This window comes from Aethalodelphis obliquidens, unplaced genomic scaffold (assembly GCF_003676395.1).
Source record: "Aethalodelphis obliquidens isolate GAN/ISIS:26980383/991018 unplaced genomic scaffold, ASM367639v1 scaffold6, whole genome shotgun sequence".
Lineage (NCBI taxonomy): Eukaryota > Metazoa > Chordata > Mammalia > Artiodactyla > Delphinidae > Aethalodelphis > Aethalodelphis obliquidens.
This window is the reverse complement of record NW_020837950.1, coordinates 11,833,128-11,851,516: the sequence shown is the minus strand read 5'-3', so window position 1 is coordinate 11,851,516 and position 18,389 is coordinate 11,833,128. Positions and strand designations below refer to the sequence as shown.

The window sequence follows — 18,389 nt, the reverse complement described above, 5'->3', positions numbered from 1 at the left end:
GCATTTGTGATAGGCCAGTTATGACTTTAGGGCTTCCTACAATACCCTCAGGTTCAGTAATTTGCTAGAATGACTCACAGAACTCGCTGAAAGCATTATACTTATGATTACAGGTTTATTATAAAGGACATAACTCAGGAACAGCTAAACAGAAGAGACGCATAGGTCAAGATCTTGGGGAGAGAAGGCAGGGATGAATAACTTCCATGTTCTTTCCTGGTGGATCTGACACAATACTCTCCTGGCACATCAATGTGTTCATCAACCAGGAAGCTCCTCCTGGTTTCCAGAGGTTTACTGGGCTTCCTTATGTGGGAATAATTAATTCATTCATTCATTATCATTTCATTGAGCTAGGTCACTAGCCTCCCCCCCACTTCTCCCAGTTGGCTGAGAATTCCAAATCTCCAACATTTTGCTGACCAGTCCCTTCCTGAAGCTCTCCAGGAAGGGGGTCAAGAGTCACCTCATTAACATAACAAAGATACTCCTATCACTCAGGAAGTTGCAAGGGTTTTTGAAGCTCCCTGCTAAGAACTGGTAACAAAGACTAGACTATATATATATTATAGTATCTACTTCAAACATGTGCAACCTATTGTATTTCAATTATAACTCAATACAGCTGTTTTTTTAAAAAGGCACTGTCTTGGGGGAAAAACAGTAAAGTAAAAGAACTTTAAAACCTCACTGGTAAAAATTAACTTTTAAAAGTCCAACACAGAAAATGAAAACTCTCATTCATTGTTAATTACAACCACTTTGGTGTTTTCGGCAAGTAAAAGACATGCACACCCAATGGCCCAACAATTTCACCAATGTCTATGTCTATGCCCTAAAGCAGCCTGTACATGTACAATAGAACATGCATACAAGTATATTCATAGCAATGTTGTTTGTAAAAGCCAAAAAACTAGAAGTCAGTGGCAAGAGAGGATTGGTTAAGTAGTACAATAGAGTACTTAGTATACAGCAATAAAAATAATTGAAAAACACATAAGCAATAACATGGATGAAGCTCAAACATAATACTGAAAAAGACGCATACACAAGGAACCATACTATATGATTCCATTCATATAAAATTCAAAGCTAAAACTAGAGAAAACTATATTTTTAGAGATTTGTACATAGACAGTGACACTATAAGAAAACCAGAGAGACTGCATTTATATAGTGGTTATGAAAGAAAAAGTTTATGACTGGGAGGTACACACTAGACTTTTGGGGGTGCTGATGATATTCTGAAGGTGTTGATAGTCTATTTCTTTGTTCATATGTTCACTTTATAGTTACTTGTTAAACTCTATGTACTTTTTATATGTTCACATATAAATATATACACACACACAAGACCCACCATAATATATGTATATGCATTTAATAAAATAGTTAATGGCTACTTTAATTATAATAATAGCTAATAATAAATTTTTAGGTATGATAATCATAGTATGATTTTTTTTTAAATATAGTGCCCTATTTTTTAGGAATACATTCTGAAATAGTAATAAAATGCTATCTGAGATTTGCTTCAGGAGTTCATTATTCTCTTTTCTTCACTGTTGTTTTTGTTGAAGTTTTTCCATAATGAAAAATGGAAAAGTTAAAAAAAAATTATATGTATCATAAGAATCTTAGATTCCTTTTAAAGGAGCTAATCTTATCACCTTTGGGGGACAGGGCCACCACCTGGCATGCAGAATGTGGGATCTTAGTTCCTAATCCAGGGATCAAACCCATGCCCCCTGCAGTGGAAGCGAGGAGTCCTAACCACAGGACCGCCAGGGAATTCCCTAATCATATTTTAGATAATGTAAAGACTTCAGAAATTTTCCATTTAAAAATAAGAGAAGGGGATTACCCTGGTGGTGCAGTGGTTAAGAATCCGCCTGCCAATGCAGGGGACACGGGTTCGAGCCCTAGTCTGGGAAGATCCCACATGCCGTGGAGCAACTAAGCCCGTGTGCCACAACTACTGAGCCTGCACTCCAGAGCCTGTGAGCCACAACTACTAAGCCCACGTGCCAAAACTACTGAAGCCCACGCACCTAGAGCCTGTGCTCCGCAACAAGAGAAGCCACTGCAATGAGAAGCCCACGCATGGCAACGAAGAGTAGCCCCCGCTTGCCACAACTAGGGAAAGTCTGTGCGCAGCAACGAACACCCAACACAGCCAAAAATAAAGAAATAAATAATTGAACAGACTTGTGATTTAGTCAAAAAAAAAAAAAAAAGAGAAGGTGTAGGGAGGGGGATTGTTAATTGAAGAAATACAGTGGGTTAATGGCCGGTCTAGGACTGATAATTAAATCCAGGTCTCAAGATTACTAATCTAATAGTTTCCAGGACACCATTTTAATTCTCACATGCTTTTACGTTATCAACATTTTTCTCATATTTTACTTGCTTATTCTCTGTCTTTCCTGCACTAGACTTAAGTTTTGCAAAGGCAATAAAATGTATTCATTTATGTAGTACCAGAATCTATAAAACTATGCCTTATACACAGTGCTCAGTATTTGCTGAATTATGAATAAACTGACAAGTTCAGACAATCTCTACATGTACACTAACCTTTCAAGAACAAAAATAAAATCCACATGAAAACATGTAAGTTTTGGAGTTAAATAAGCCTTATAGTTTTATATTAATATGGTGCTTCACTCTGTAAATATATACATGGACTGCCAGATTAGAATGAGCACTGAGGGACTTCCCTGGTAGCACAGTGGTTAAGAAACCACCTGTCAATGCAGGGGACACGGGTTCGAGCCCTGGTCTGGGAGGATCCCACATGCCACGGAGCAATTAAGCCCGTGTGCCACAACTACTGAAGCCCATGCACCTAGAGCCCGTGCTCCGCAACAAGAGAAGCCCACGCACCGCAACAAAGAAGAGCCCCCACTCGCTGCAACAGAGAAAGCCCGCACGCAACGACGAAGACCCAACGCAGCCAAAAATAAATAAAATAAAATAAATTTATTAAAAAAAGAATGAGCACTGAGCTATTTGCCAATATGCACTCCTTTCCGGTTTCACCTAATTATTTTTAACATAAATCCTTTTATCTAATATACATTTGAGGTGAAACCTGAGAGAAGCAGGCGAGGCAGGGGTATAGTTAATGCATAAGCCATTAGAACTACAAAAATTAGGGAATTCCCTGGCAGTCTAGTGGTTAGGACTCCGTGCTTTCACTGGAGGGGGCATGGATTCGATCTCTGGTTGGGGAACTAACATCCCGTAAGCCGTGCGGTGTGTCCAAAAAACAAAAAACACAATTACAAAAATTTTAAGTCTACCTAATACACATTTGATGATAATTTTAGAAGTGTGTTCACATCAGAGCAACTTTGGGGCCTAAAGCTCAAAGTTCAAGTGACATAGTGACTAAATTATCACATTAATAGTATGTCTTGATTTTTTAATTTAATTTTATTTTTTGAATTTTTCTTTATGGCGAGGGAGATACCACTGCCGGGACTCCATCGGATCCCTGGACTCTTAGCCTAAAACCATGCCCAAGTTCAAGCAACAAAGAATAAAGCTAAAAGCCAAAGCAAAAAGATTTTTCAAAAGAAAAGAAGCCTCTCACTTTCAGTCTAAGCTACTTACACCTCCCCCTCCGCCACCGTCACCAGAAAGAGTGGTTATTCCTTCAACAGATACACCCCTTAGCAGAAGCTGGCTAAGACCATCCTGGAACTTCAAATTTCCCAATTTTAAAGATTCAGTAAAACTTCGGACAAATAGAGTATGGTCTACATACAATTGGTTTCAGAACTGCATGGCCCGGAGTTTGGAAGTATTGAAAGACACCATCCTGCCACCAAGAACTTCATAGTCTAAAACAATGCTTTCTCATTTGGGGAAATGAATTATGCAAGCTCCAGGAAGCACTGAAGGCCGTCTCAGAAAATTCTTCCTGTCCAAGCTGTGGTCAGATGTGTCACATGCGTGGTAAACTTACCAATGTGCCTGCATGTGCTCTAACCACCCCTGGAGACTCCGGGGCTGTACTTCCTGCCTCACTGTCACAGCCATCCAGTCATCTTTTCCTCCGCCCCTGCCTCCGCCTCTGCCTCCACCACTGACAGCACCTTTGCTGCTCAGAAAATCTGATCTCACTAAAGCACTTGAGGCTGGACCATTAAAAAAAAGTGGACCCATGCAGATAACAGTTAAAGATCTACTGACTGTGAAATTAAAGAAGACACAGAGTTTTGATGAAAGGAGGAAGCTTGTACCATCACCAAAGGCACAGAATCCACTAGTTACTGTCTCTGACCTGCAGTGCGTTTCCCTGAAACGAAAGTCCAAAGTGTTATCAACTCGAGTTACAATGTCTTCATTACTCCTGGTAAAAGCCAGTTAGATCTGCGGAAACTACTCAGAAAAGTCGATGTAGAGAGGAGCCCAGGTGGAACTCCACTTACCAATAAAGAAAATATGGAAACAGGAACTGGGCTGACCCCAGTAATGACCCAGGCCTTGAAGAGAAAGTTTCAGCTGGCTCACCCTAGAAGCCCAACTCAAACTCTGCCACTTTCTACAAGCAGCTTTGATGAACAAAATTGATGCCACCTCTGCGTGACTCCATATGATGATCCATAAAATATACAGATAATATTACCCCAATCTCTTTTTAATGTAGTATGTATAAGTAATTATGTTAATATATAATTCATTCGAAGAATTAAAGTATGTATGGAGCCCATACAGTAGCAGAAAGCGAGTGTTAGGATATTTTCTAGTTTATATGATCAATAATAGAACAGATGGGAAAATGCAATCCCGAAAGTGATGTTTATCCTGGAACTACCCAATTTAGGTTGGGGAGGTTATTCAAGTTAACTAGATAACTCTAATTTTTACTCTATAGGTGCAGTTATGACATTAAGAAAATAACCTGGGGCTTCCCTGGTGGAGCAGTGGTTGAGAGTCCGCCTGCCGATGCAGGGGACGCGGGTTCGTGCCCCAGTCCGGGAAGATCCCACATGCCGCGGAGTGGCTGGGGCCGTGAGCCATGGCTGCTGAGCCTGTGCTCCTCAGCGGGAGAGGCCACAACAGTGAGAGGCCCGCGTAACGCAAAAAAAAAAAAAAAAAAAAGAAAATAACCTGGTGCCCATTCATCTTGGGTATTCTCAGGTAATTGAAAAGCAAAGTATTTCAGCCTGTAAAGCTCATGCACTCATTAAGTGCTGCAAACTTAATAAAAAAAACCAGACCCTCTAGATTTTATTTCTGTTCCCTATAAGCAATTAAGAAGTAAAACCATCCCCCATTCAATCCTAACTGTTCCAAAAGAACTTGAAGCAAAAACTCCAATGTGACCTTAAAAATTAGAATACCGTGGGACTTCCCTGGTGGGACAGTGGATGGGACTCCGTGCTCCCAATGCAGGGGGCCCGGGTTCAATCCCTAGTCAGGGAACTAGATCCTGCACGCATGCTGCAACTAAGAGTTCACATACCGCAACTAAGGAGCCCACATGCTGCAACTAAGGAGCTGGCGAGCCAAAACTAAGGAGCCCTGGAGCCACAGCTAAGGAGCCTGCCTGCTGCAACTAAGACCCAGCATAACCAAAAAATTAAATTAATTAATTAAAAAAAATAGAATGTTTTTCCATTGTACCTACATTGTAAATTCCTTTTAAGAAAACTTCAGTATTCTTAAGTGCCCAGACTACTCTTCTCAAAAGTTACCTTCATACTAGTAACAGTTGATAAAACTGTATTAATACTCTAATGCTCCATACTCTAGGCCTTTATTACATCACACCCGATTTTAGTCTCTTTAAGTCTCAAAATCAAACCCAGAGCTTCTAAGTTACTCTTAAAACATCTATTTTAATGTCACTCCAATAGAACAATGGTTTCCCACTGATAATACCTTATGGCATTTAAAACATCATAATCAGGGCTTCCCTGGTGGTGCAGTGGTCGAGAGTCCGCCTGCTGATGCAGGGGACACAGGTTCGTGCACCGGTCTGGGAAGATCCCACATGCCGCGAAGCGGCTAGGCCCGTGAGCCATGGCCGCTGGGCCTGCGCGTCCGGAGCCTGTGCTCCGCAACGGGAGAGGCCACAACTGTGAGAGGCCCGCGTACCGCAAAAGCAAACATACAAAAAAAACACATCCATAATCAATTTATAATTTTATCTTACCTTTATGTGTAGGTATGTGTATATATATTTATATATATAAATGTATATATTTATAGTATGTAAATATAAAATGTTATTTTGATTTCCACTCTCCACTCCAATCAAACTAGGTTTATTCATTATCTTCAAAAAGCATCCTGAGTATCTTTACAGCTTTGCATAGGAAAGAGTTCAACACTTGGTGAAAAAATATGTGAATATGTCATAGAATTGCTTCTACCCCTCAGTACTCTTATTAAAATCTTACCTGCTCTAGGGCTTCCCTGGTGGCGCAGTGGTTGAGAGTCCGCCTGCTGATGCAGGGGACGTGGGTTCATGCCCCGGTCCGGGAAGATCCCACATGCCGTGGAGCGGCTGGGCCCGTAAGCCATGGCCGCCGAGCCTGCGCTCCGCAACAGGAGAGGCCACAACAGTGAGAGGCCCGTGTACCACACAAAAAAAAAAATCTTACCTGCTCTTAAAATTTTGGCCCAAATTCTGCTTCCTCTTCTTGAAGCCCTGCTTGACTCACTCTAGTCTGAAGGAATCACTGACTCCTTTGAACTGAAAACACTATACCAATTACAAAGCAATTATCTTACAGTGTCTCCTTGCTGCAGTTATTAGTATGAAAATTATGTGTCCTCAAGAAGATTGTAATCTCCTAAGGGCTCTACACTTGTCTTATAAAGTAAGATATAAATGCATACTTTCTAAAGGAATGAAACCTATTAGTGTACTTTTTGACACGCTCTAGACTTCAGTGGTTGATCAAGTCTGAGAACAGAAATCTCCCTAAAATTCTGATTTGTCAATAGCTATGCAATCAATATATATTTCAAGACTAAGTGCTAATATTAAGATAAAACAAAAAATTAAAAATAGAACTATCATATGATCCAGCAATTTCATTTCTGGGTATTTATCTAAAGAAAACAAAAACACTAACTCGAAAAGATAGATGCAACCTCATGTTCATTGCAACTTTATTTACAATAGCAAAGATGTGGAAACAACCTAATGTCCACTGATGGATGAATGGATAAAGAAATTGTAGACTCTGTATACATACATATGTGTGTATATGTATGTGTGTGTGTGTGTGTGTGTGTGTGTGTATGGAATATTATTCAGCCATTAGAAAAGAATGAAATCTTGCCACTTGCAACAACACTGATAGACTTAGAGGACACTAAGTGAAATAAGTCAGACAGAGAAAGACAAATACCATATGATCTCTCTTATGGGTCAAATCCAAAAAACAAACAAACAACAGAGTATCAATACAGCTACTTCAATTTTAACAAATTGAGTTACTCTATGGAAAAAACTCAATAACCTATTTTTCTAATAAACCAATAGAGCCTACTTGAAGATACAATTTGTTTTGTTACTCATATACTTAGTCAAGGTCACTATTCTTTAATGAGACAAGGTTATTATTTCATACCTAAATTGTGTGGTATAGAAAAGTTAGATGCTACACATTTCACTATACTCTTCCTAAGAGCTAAACCAAATTACATTTTAAAGACTCATTCTATCAGCCCCAAACCATTTAACAAGCATATACTACAAAACTACACTTCACAAAGATTCCTGAAAGTTTCTGAATTACAAGAAATGTTTTACTCCATTTATTTCCACCTTCAAGATAAGCTGGTACTGCTAGAGTTCTAAAAATACCCTGAATACTAGGATTCTAAAAATAACCTGGACACTGACTGTAAAAGAGACAGTCATCATGGAAGCTATTTTTAGCTTTAAGGGAAATTCTTAAGGTCCTAAAATATTAGCCTTAAAGACTGAGGGTCTGACACTTTCACTGAGGCTTCAGAGGTTTTGACTTTTGGTTTATTGTAACCACAGATGTTCTCTAATTCCGAGTACTTGTGAGGCAGAAGGACAAAACGAGTGATGGCAACATGGCACAAATCAATGTTATTCTACAGTTTGATCCTCATAGAGAAAATCTGCAATTCAAAAAGCATATTAATAGGTGAATTATTTGTAATAGTACTAATGGCTAACATTTACTGATTTTTGCTATGTGCTGGGCATATTTCAAGTAACTTAAATGTACTATTAACCCATATAATACAATGATTCTTTGTGGGAGGCATTATTAACATACCCATTTAACAGATGAGAAACTTAAGCTAAGTAATTTGCTCAAGGGCATAAAAATTCAAATCCAGGCTGTGTGGCTAATCACTCTTACCTACCTCTTACCATTCTTAATCCATACATTATATATAGTATAGTATAATATGAGTGGTTATCCAAAATGACTAGAGAAAAATAAAATATATACATATATAGAGAGTATACTACAGAAACTACACTATATTATAGCGCTAGAACTACTATATGTGGTTATGTTCCCAGGCCAGCTCATAAAGCCTACTTTTCTCACAACGTAGTTAGGTGAAGACTATGGTAGAGAATGTAGACGGGGGTACATGGCTGCTTAATAGATGCCTTTAATATATTAATTTAACTTTCGGTTTTCTAACTTTCCTTTCCTTGATAAAGGTGGATCATTTGCTCTATTCTTAAAATGATCAATCATAATTTAAGGTCTTTTTACTCAGAACATTGAAAAGATACATGCACCCCAATGTTCACAGCAGCACCGCACCCTTTACAATAGCCAGGACACAGAAACAACCCAAGTCCCCATCAACAGACAAACGGCTTAAGAAGATGTCACGCACGTGCGCACACACACACACACAGAGAAATATTATTCAGCCATAAAAGAGAATGAAATATTGTCATTTATAGCAACATGCATGGACCTAGAGAATATTATGCTTAGTGAAATAAATCAGAGAAAGACGAAGACTATATGATATCACTTATATGTGGAATCTAAAAAGAATCTATATACAAAACAGCAACAGACTCATAGAAAACAAACTTGTGGTTACTAGAGGAGAGGTGGGGGAGGGAGAAATCAGGAGTATGGGATTAACAGATACTGATACAAACAACAAACTACTATATGTAACATATATAAGCAACAACAACTGTATAGCACAGGGAATTATACAATTTTTTTAATAAGCTATAATGGAATATAATCTACAAAAAATGAAAAACCCACAATGAAAAGCAGCTGGCTTTCCTTAAGGTTAAATGGATTAAGATTTGGACAAAAGAAAGAAAGGAATAATGAGGTTCAAGCAATGTGTGTGTGTGTGTGTGTGTATATATATATATATATATATGTAAAAAACAGATGGAATTAATTATGGTTCAAGCAGTGAGAGCCAGAAAATAAGCAATAGTAAGTACAGGGAAATTCCCTCCCTAGGGGCAAGATAAAAAGGGGTACAGTGGGAAAGACTAGATAGTGGCAGAGAAGCAGAATTGGGCAAAGTCTCCCTATTATCAGTTGCCCCAAAATACTTCTGCCCAGAAGAACTTGATGACTGCTAGAGAAAGGGAAAACCAAAACCTGGTTCTTTGAAAACAAACAAAATGGACAAACCTTTAGCTCGACTGACCAAGAAAAAAGAGAGAAGACTCAAATTACTAGATTCAGAAATGAAAGAGGGTCTATTACTACTGATTTTACTGAAACAAAAAGGATTGTAAAGAAATTCTATGAACAATTATATGCCAATAAATTAGATAACTTAGATGAAGTGCATAAATTTCTAGAAAGACACAAACTACTGAAACTGACTTAAGAAACAGAACCTTAAAATTTGTGAATCATTGTTGTATGCCTGAAACTTACATAATATTGTAAATCAACTATACTTCAATTAAAAAAGAATAGAGGGCTTCCCTGGTGGCACAGTGGTTGAGAGTCCACCTGCTGATGCAGGGGACACAGGTTCGTGCCCCCGTCCGGGAGGATCCTGCATGCCACGGAGCGGCTGGGCCCATGAGCCATGGCCGCTGAGCCTGCGCGTCCGGAGCCTGTGCTCCGCAACGGGAGAGGCCACAGCAGTGAGAGGCCCGTGTACCACATAAAAAAAAAAAGAAAGAAAATATGAATAAACCTATAACAAAGGAAGAGACTGAATTATCAAAAACTAGAAACAAAGAAAAGCCCAGGCCCAGATGTCTTTATTGCTGAATTGTACTGAACATGTAAAGAATACCAATTTTCCCAGAAGTCTTCCCAACAATGAAAGATGGTAAAACACTTCCAACTCATTTTATGAAGTCAGTATTATCCTGATACCAAAACTAGACAAAAAAATCACAAGAAAACTACAGACCAGTATCTCTTATGACTATGGATGCAAAAATCTTCAACAGCATACTAGCAAACCAAATCTTCAACAGATAAAAAGAATTCTATTATAACCAAGTGAGATTTATGCCAAGAATGCAGTGTTGGTTTAACATTTGAAAATCAATTAATGTAATACATTATATCAGTAGAATAAAAAACAACAATCACATGATGCTTAATAGATGCAAAAAAGCATTTCACAAAATCTGACACCCTTTGATGATAAAAATACTCAAGAAACTAGGAATAGAAGAGAAATTCCTCAGCAAGATAAAGGGCATTCATGAAAAATCCACAGTCAATATCATACTTCAAGGTGGAAAACTGGATGCTTAAGATTAAGAACAAGACAAGGATGTCTGCTTTCCCCACTCCTGTTTGACATTATACTGAAGGTTCTAGCCAGGGCAGCTGGACAGATAAAGACATAAAAGGCATCTATTAGAAAAGAAGTAAAGTTATCTCTATTCACAGATTACATGATTTTGCACATAAAAACTCCTCTTAAGGAATTTATTAAAACCAATTAGAATTAATAAGTTTAGCAAAGTTGCATAATACAAAATCAATATACAAAAATCAATTAAATTTTTAAATACTTGGAGTGAAAAATCTGAAAATGAAATTAAGAAAACAATTCCATTTACAATAGCATTAAAAGAATAAATTATATTAGGAATAAATTCAACAAAAGAAGTGTAAAACTTATACTCTGAAAACTACAAACACTGTTGAAAGAAGTCAAAGATCTAAATAAATGAAGAAACATCCCACGTTCATGGACTGGAAGACTTAGCATTGTTAAGATGGCAACAGTCCCCAAACTGATATATAGATTCAATGCAATCCTCATCAGAATCCAAGCTGACTTCTTTGTAGAAGGTGACATGCTGATTCTAAAGTTCATGCAGAATAGTTAATCCTGAGAAAGAACAAAGTAGGAGGATTCACATTTCCTGATTTCAAAACTTACTGCAAAGCAACACCAATTAATATGGTGTATAAAGTTCTCATCACAGACCCCTGTGGAAGGCAGCCGAATAGAAGGACTTGTGCTCACCTCCTCTTGCGAGAGCACTGAAATCACAACTAACTGCTGAACAACCATTGATAGAAGACACTGGAACCCACCAAAAAAGATACCCCATGTCCAAAGATAAAGGAGAAACTGCAATGAGATGGCAGGAGGGGCACAATCACGATAAATCAAATCCCAAAGCCATGGGTGGGCGACCCACAAACTGGAGAATAATTATACTACAGAAATTTTCCCACTGGAGTGAAGGTTCTGAGCCCCACATCAGGCTTCCCAGCCTGGGGGTCCGGCAACAGGACTAGGAATCCCCAGGGAATGTGCAAGTGGGATTTGACTGCAGGACTTCCACAGGACTGGGGAAAACAAAGCTCTCATCACAAGGAAAAGAAACATTTAAAAAATCTATACAAGTTGATGGATGTTAACTAAACTTACCGTGGTAATCATTTCACAATATATGTAAACCATTTGGCACATCTCAAACTTATACAACGTTGTATGTCAATTATATCTCAATAAAACTTGGGGGGGAAAGTGTGGTACTGGGCACAAGGACAGACTTACTAACCAGTGGAATAGAATTAAGAGTCCAAAAAGAAACGCATACAGCAATGGTCAACTAATTTTCAACAAACGTGCCAAAGCCATCCAATGGGGAAAGAACAGCCTTTTCAATAAATGGTGCTGGAACAACCAGACATCCACATGCAAAAGAATTAACTTGGGGCTTCCCTGGTGGCGCAGTGGTTGAGAGTCCGCCTGCCGATGCAGGGGACACGGGTTCGTGCCCCGGTCCGGGAGGATCCCACATGCATCAGAGCGGCTGGGCCCGTGAGCCATGGCCTGTGCTCCGCAGCGGGAGAGGCCACAACAGTGAGAGGCCCGCGTACCGCAAAAAAATAAAAAATAAAAAATAAAAAAAATTATAAAAAAAAATAAAAAAAAAAAAAGAATTAACTTGGACCCTTACTTCAAACCATATACAAAACAAATTTTGACCAATTTAAATTTTTGAACAATTTGACCAAAACAGATTAAGGACCTAAATGTAAGAGATAACACTGTAAAACTCTTAGAAGAAAACAGTCATATATCTTTGTGACCTTAATTTAGGCAATGGTTTCTTAGATATGATACCAAAAGTGTGACAAAAAGAAAAACCAAAATAGATAAATTGGACTTCATCAAGATAAAAAACGTTTGTACTTCAAAGGACATCACCGGGCTTCCCTGGTGGCGCAGTGGTTAGGAATCTGCCTGCCAATGCAGGGGACACGGGTTCGAGCCCTGGTCTGGGAAGATCCCACATGCCACGGAGCAACTAAGCCCGTGCACCACAACTACTGAGCCTGCACCCTAGAGCCCGTGAGCCACAACTACTGAGCTTGCGTGCCACACTACTGAAGCCAGCGTACCTAGAGCCCTTGCTCTGCAACAAAAAGCGAAGCCACTGCAGTGAGATGCCCGTGCACCACAATGAAGAGTAGGCCTCGCCTGCGGCAACTAGAGAATGCCTACGCAGCAATGAAGACTCAACACAGCCAAAAATAAATAAATGAATTAATTAATTTATTTTTTAAAAAAAGGACATCACCAAGAAAGTGAAAAGACAACCCACAGAACAGAAGAAAATTCTTGCAAATCATATAACTGATAAGGAACTCATATCCAGAATATTTATATATATGAAACACTTACAATTCAATAAGAAGACAAATAACCCAATTTAAAATGGAATAAAGATCTGAATAGATATTTCTCCAAAAAAGATACACAAATGGCTAATAAGCACATGAAAAGATTCTTGACATCATTAGTTATCAGGAAAACGCAATTAAAACTACAATAAAACACCACTACACATCCACTAGGTTGGCTAGAATCAAAAATTACACAGATAAGAAAATTATAAGTGTTGATGAGGATGTGAAGAAATTGGAACCCTCATACACTACTGATGAGAATATAAAATGGTGCACTTTGGAAAAGTTTGTCAGTTCCTCAAATGAGTTACATATGACCTAACAATTAAGTAAAAATGTCTACACTAAAACTTGTACATGAATATTTATAGCAGCATTATTCCTAATAGCCAAAAGGTGGAATCAACCCAAATGTCCATCAACTGATGAATGGATAAACAAAATTTCATACATCCACACAATGGAATATTATTTGGCTGTAAAAAGGAATGAAGTACTGATGCTACAAAATGGATGAACCTTGAAAACATTATCTTAAGTTAAAGAAACCAGTCATGAAAGACCAACATGTTATATAATTCCAATTATATGATATGTCCAAATCAGGGAAATGTGCAGAGACAGAAAGCAATTTAGTGATTGCTTAGGGCTGGAGGGGCATATGGGAATGACAGCTAAAGGGCAGGTGGTTTCTTTTTGAGAAGATAAAATTGCTCTAGGGCAGGGATCCCCAACCCCCATTAGGAACCGAGCCACACAGCAGGAGGTGAGCCGCGGGTGAAAGATCGAAACTTCATCTGTATTTACAGCTGCTCCCCATCGCTCGCATTATCACCTGAGCTCTGCCTCCTGTCAGATCAGCAGCAGCATTAGATTGTCATAGGAGCACGAACCCTACTGTGAACCGCGCACGTGAGGGATCTAGGTTGTGTGCTCCTTATGAGAATCTAATGCCTGATGATCTGAGGTGGAGCTGAGGCAGTGATGCTAGCGCTGGGGAGTGGCTGCAAATACAGATTATCATTAGCATCATGAGACTTCACCTTCCAATGCAGGCGGTGTGGGTTTGATCCCTGGTTGGGGAGCTAAAACCCCACAAGCCTCACGGCCAAAAATATCAAAACATAAAGCAGAAGCAATACTGTAATAAATGCAATAAAAAAGACTTCAAAAATGGTCCACATCAAAAAAATCTTAAAAAAAAAATCCTATCAGTGAGTGGCAAGTGACAGCTAAGCTGCATCTGGTGGCAGGCTTTACAGTGGCAAGTGAGTGGACGTACTTCAATTGTACAGCTGCATATGGTGGCAGGCTTTAAGTCAGAATCTGACACTTATTTTAGTCTGCGCGTGGCCCACCATTATTTTATTTACCACTTCCGTCCGTGCCTCTTTCCCACACTGTGCACTTGTCTCAGTCAGTCTGGTAAGCCCACAAGCTAACCCTAGCCAAAATGAGTAAAAAACAAACACCACTGGAGAGCTTCTTGGAAAAGGGGGAAAGACCCAATGATGAGACAGCAGAAGACTTTAAGACTGCCAACAAAAAGAAAGCTGCATTTAAAAGAAAATACCAAGAGTCCTACTTAAATTACGGGTTCACTGCAACAGGTGATTCACATTCTCCAAGCCCACTTTGTATAACATGTGGCGACTGGCTACCCAACGAAGCCATGAAACCTTCAAAACTGCTTTGCCACATGGAGACCAAGCACCCTGCATCAAAAGACAAGCCTTTGGAATTGTTCAAAAGAAAAAAAAATGTGAACACAAAGAACAGAAGCAATTATTGAAGGCCAACACTTCATCAAATGTGTCTGCACTGAGAGCATCATTCTTAGTGGCTAACCACATTGCTAAAGCTAAGAAGCCCTTTACTATCGGTGAAGCGTTGATCGTGCCTGCTGCTAAGGACATCTGTCAAGAACTTTTAGGAGAGGCTGCAGTTTCAAAGGTGGCACATGTTCCTCTTTCAGCTAGCACCATAACTAGACAAATTGATGAAATAGCAGAGGATACTGAGGCACATTGTTAGAGAGGATTAATGAATCACCATGGTACGCAATCCAAGCTGAGTCTACTGATGTTGACAACAAGGCAACAATGCTTGTTTTTGTGATATATATTTTTCAGGAGGATGTGCATGAGGATATGTTATGTGCACTTTTGTTGCCAACCAACACCACAGCTGCAGAACTATTCAAGTCTTTGAATGATTACATATCAGGAAAACTGAACTGGTCATTTTGTGTCAGTATACGCATGGACAGAGTGGCTGCCATGACTGGACGGCTTTCTGGTTTTACTACTCGGGTCATAGAGATCGCTTCTGAATGTGAGTCTACATGCTGTGTCATCCATAGAGAAATGCTGGCTAGCCGAAAAATGTTACGTGAACTTAACAACATTTTACAGGATCTGATTAAAATTATCAACCACATTAAAGTACATGCCCTTAACTCACATCTGTTCATGCAGCTCTGTGAGATGGCTTTCTAAAGGTAGATCACTGGACAGAGTTTTTGAGTTAAGAGAGCCACTCCAGCGATTTCTTTTAGAAAAAGTCACCAGTGGCAGCACGTTTCAGTGACAAAGAATGGGTCGCAAAACTTGCTTACTTGTGTGACATATTCAACCTGCTCAATGAACTCTGTCACTTCAGGGGAGAATGACAACTGTGTTCAAGTCGGCAGATAAAGTGGCTGCATTCAAAGCCAAACTGGAATTACGGGGGCGACAAGTGAACATTGGGATTTTTGACATGTTTCAAACATTAGCAGAGATTTTGAAAGAGACTGAGCCAGGGCCTTCTTTCTCCCAGCTGGTGCATCATCATCACCTATCTCAGCTTTCAGAAGAGTTTGAGCATTACTTCCCAAGCACAAAAGACCCCCGAACTGGGAAGGAATGGATCTGCGACCCATTTGTGAATAAGCCAGGTGAATCGACTTTGTCCGTGCGAGAAGAGGATCAACTGCTTGAGATGGCAAATGACGGTGCCCTTAAAAATATGTCTGAGACAACTTCAAATCTCTATACCTTCTGGATTAAAGTCAAGGTGGAATATCCTGAGATTGCCACAAAAGCACTGAAAAGCCTGCTTCGATTTACAACATCCTATCTTTGTGAAGCAGGGTTTTCTGCAGTGACAGCAGCCAAAATGAGATTACAGAGTAGACTGGGCATAAGCAAGACACTTTGGGTGTCACTGTCTCCCATCATCCCAGATGTGACCATCTAGTTGCAGGAAAACAAGCTCAGGCCTCCCACTGATTCTGCATTATGGGGAGTTGTATAATTATTTCATTATATATTAAAATGTAATAATAATAGAAATAAAGTGCACAATGAAAGTAATACACTTGAATCATCCCAAAACAATTCCCTCGCCGTCCGTGGAAAAAACCGTCTTCCACAGTCCTTGGTGGAAGGACGTGGTCCTTGGTGCCAAAACGGTTGGGGACCGCTGCTCTAGGGAATTCCCTGGCGGTCCAGTGGTTAGGACTCCGCACTCTCACTGCTGAGGGTGCGGGTTCAATCCCTGGTTGGGGAATTAAGATCCCGCAAGCCACACATTGCAGGTTGCACGTATCTGTGAATATACTAAAACCAGTGATTGTACACTTTAAATAGGTGGATTGTACACTTTAAATAGGTGAATTGTACACTTTAAATCGGTGAATTGCATGGTATACGAATTACCTCTCAATAAGGATGTTTTTAAAACAAGACAATACAGATGAATAAAAATGAACTAGAGAGGACTTCCCTAATGGCACAGTGGTTAAGAATCCACCTGCCAGTGCAGGAGACACTGGTTCGATCCCTGGTCCAGGAAGATCCCACATGCCGCAGAGCAACTAAGCCCGTGAGCCACAACTACTGAGCCTACATGCCACAACTACTGAAGCCCGCAGGCCTAGAGCCCGAGCTCCGCAACAAGAGAAGCCACCGCAATGAGAAGCCCATGCACTTCAACGAAGAGTAGTCCCCACTCACTGCAACTAGAGAAAGCCCCCGCACAGCAATGAAGACCCAACGCAGCCCAAAATAAATGAATAAATAAATTTATTTTAAAAAATGAACTGGAGAGATAAAAGCCTCACATCTTTCCAAAAAAATATTCTTTTAAATGTTAAGGTCCCTTTAAGGCAATGAAAAAGGTTCAACTGAGAGAGCTGTGATTTACAAGCCACCTTCCAACATCAGGAAAGAGAATAACTGAAAGGGAAGACACATAATCGCCCTAGACAATGTAAGCCAAGTAAGCTACCCATGGCTTTTTCTATATAACCACTGGGCATTGACATCTATAGCATATAGACTTCTCTTCCTCCTGTAAGTTCTAAGCAAACATAGAGGGGCAAAAAAGAGTCACCCAGAGAAACTAAGGGAGACCGCAAAGGTTCAAAGACAGGACAATCTTTTGCAAGGCAAAATGCATGCCTTTTACAAAGTGAAAAAGTCCCAAGGAATTGTAAGACCACAAAACTAAAGCCTAGGCCTGGGGGGAAAAACACATTAGCTTGTAGTGTGTGTAGTCTATAACCCTTAACTATGACTATGGGGGAGGGAGGGAAAGAGTCTTAACATACCCATTCTCAACAGAGGAAAAAACTTCAAAGAAAAGATTTTATATAGGTTACATTGTTGGTAAGAAGAGGATCCAGGATTTAGATGTAAATCTTCAGATTCTCAATTCAGAATTCCCAGACTAAGAATTTAAATTTACAATTCACTCTAGATCAAAGACCCAATTAATATCCCAGCATTATACTTCCTTATTCACAGAGTGACTACATGCCCCAATTTGCCTCAAATAGTTCATACCTGTTGTCTCAGAATTACTGAAAGCATCTCTCACTAATTTATCTCATCAATGTTTTTCATCTTCATCCTACTTGAGTCACATCTTGAACCTCATTACAAAGTGTTTTACCTCTTAAAAAGTTCCCTTTTTAGGGACTTCCCTGGTGGTCCAGTGGTTTAAAATCCTTTTAGAACATTCCACCCCTAACTCCTTCATTTTTTATTCTCACTAAATCTACTCATTGCCTTCAATATGAATTCTAAATCTTCAATCATATTCTACAGGCCCCTCCTGCCTTACTTACCTCCCTGTCTGCCTACACCCAAGTGTAGCCATTTCAGTCAAACTCTAATAGTATTGCGCCTACAGCCATCCCAGATTTTGGTAATTTTTTGATTGTCAATCTCCAATCCACAGTGGTTCCTATTGGCTGAGTCC

The 18,389-nt window shown here is 39.6% G+C and overlaps 1 protein-coding gene and 1 pseudogene across 5 annotated transcripts in view; one reads left to right on the top strand and one right to left on the bottom strand.

Moving 5' to 3' along the window:
- PDS5A (PDS5 cohesin associated factor A) overlaps nucleotides 1–18,389 on the bottom strand; it is a 128,763-nt gene that overhangs the window by 89,438 nt on the left and 20,936 nt on the right. The window lies entirely within an intron of this gene.
- Nucleotides 2,958–4,886, top strand: LOC113618847 (proline-rich protein 11 pseudogene; annotated as a pseudogene).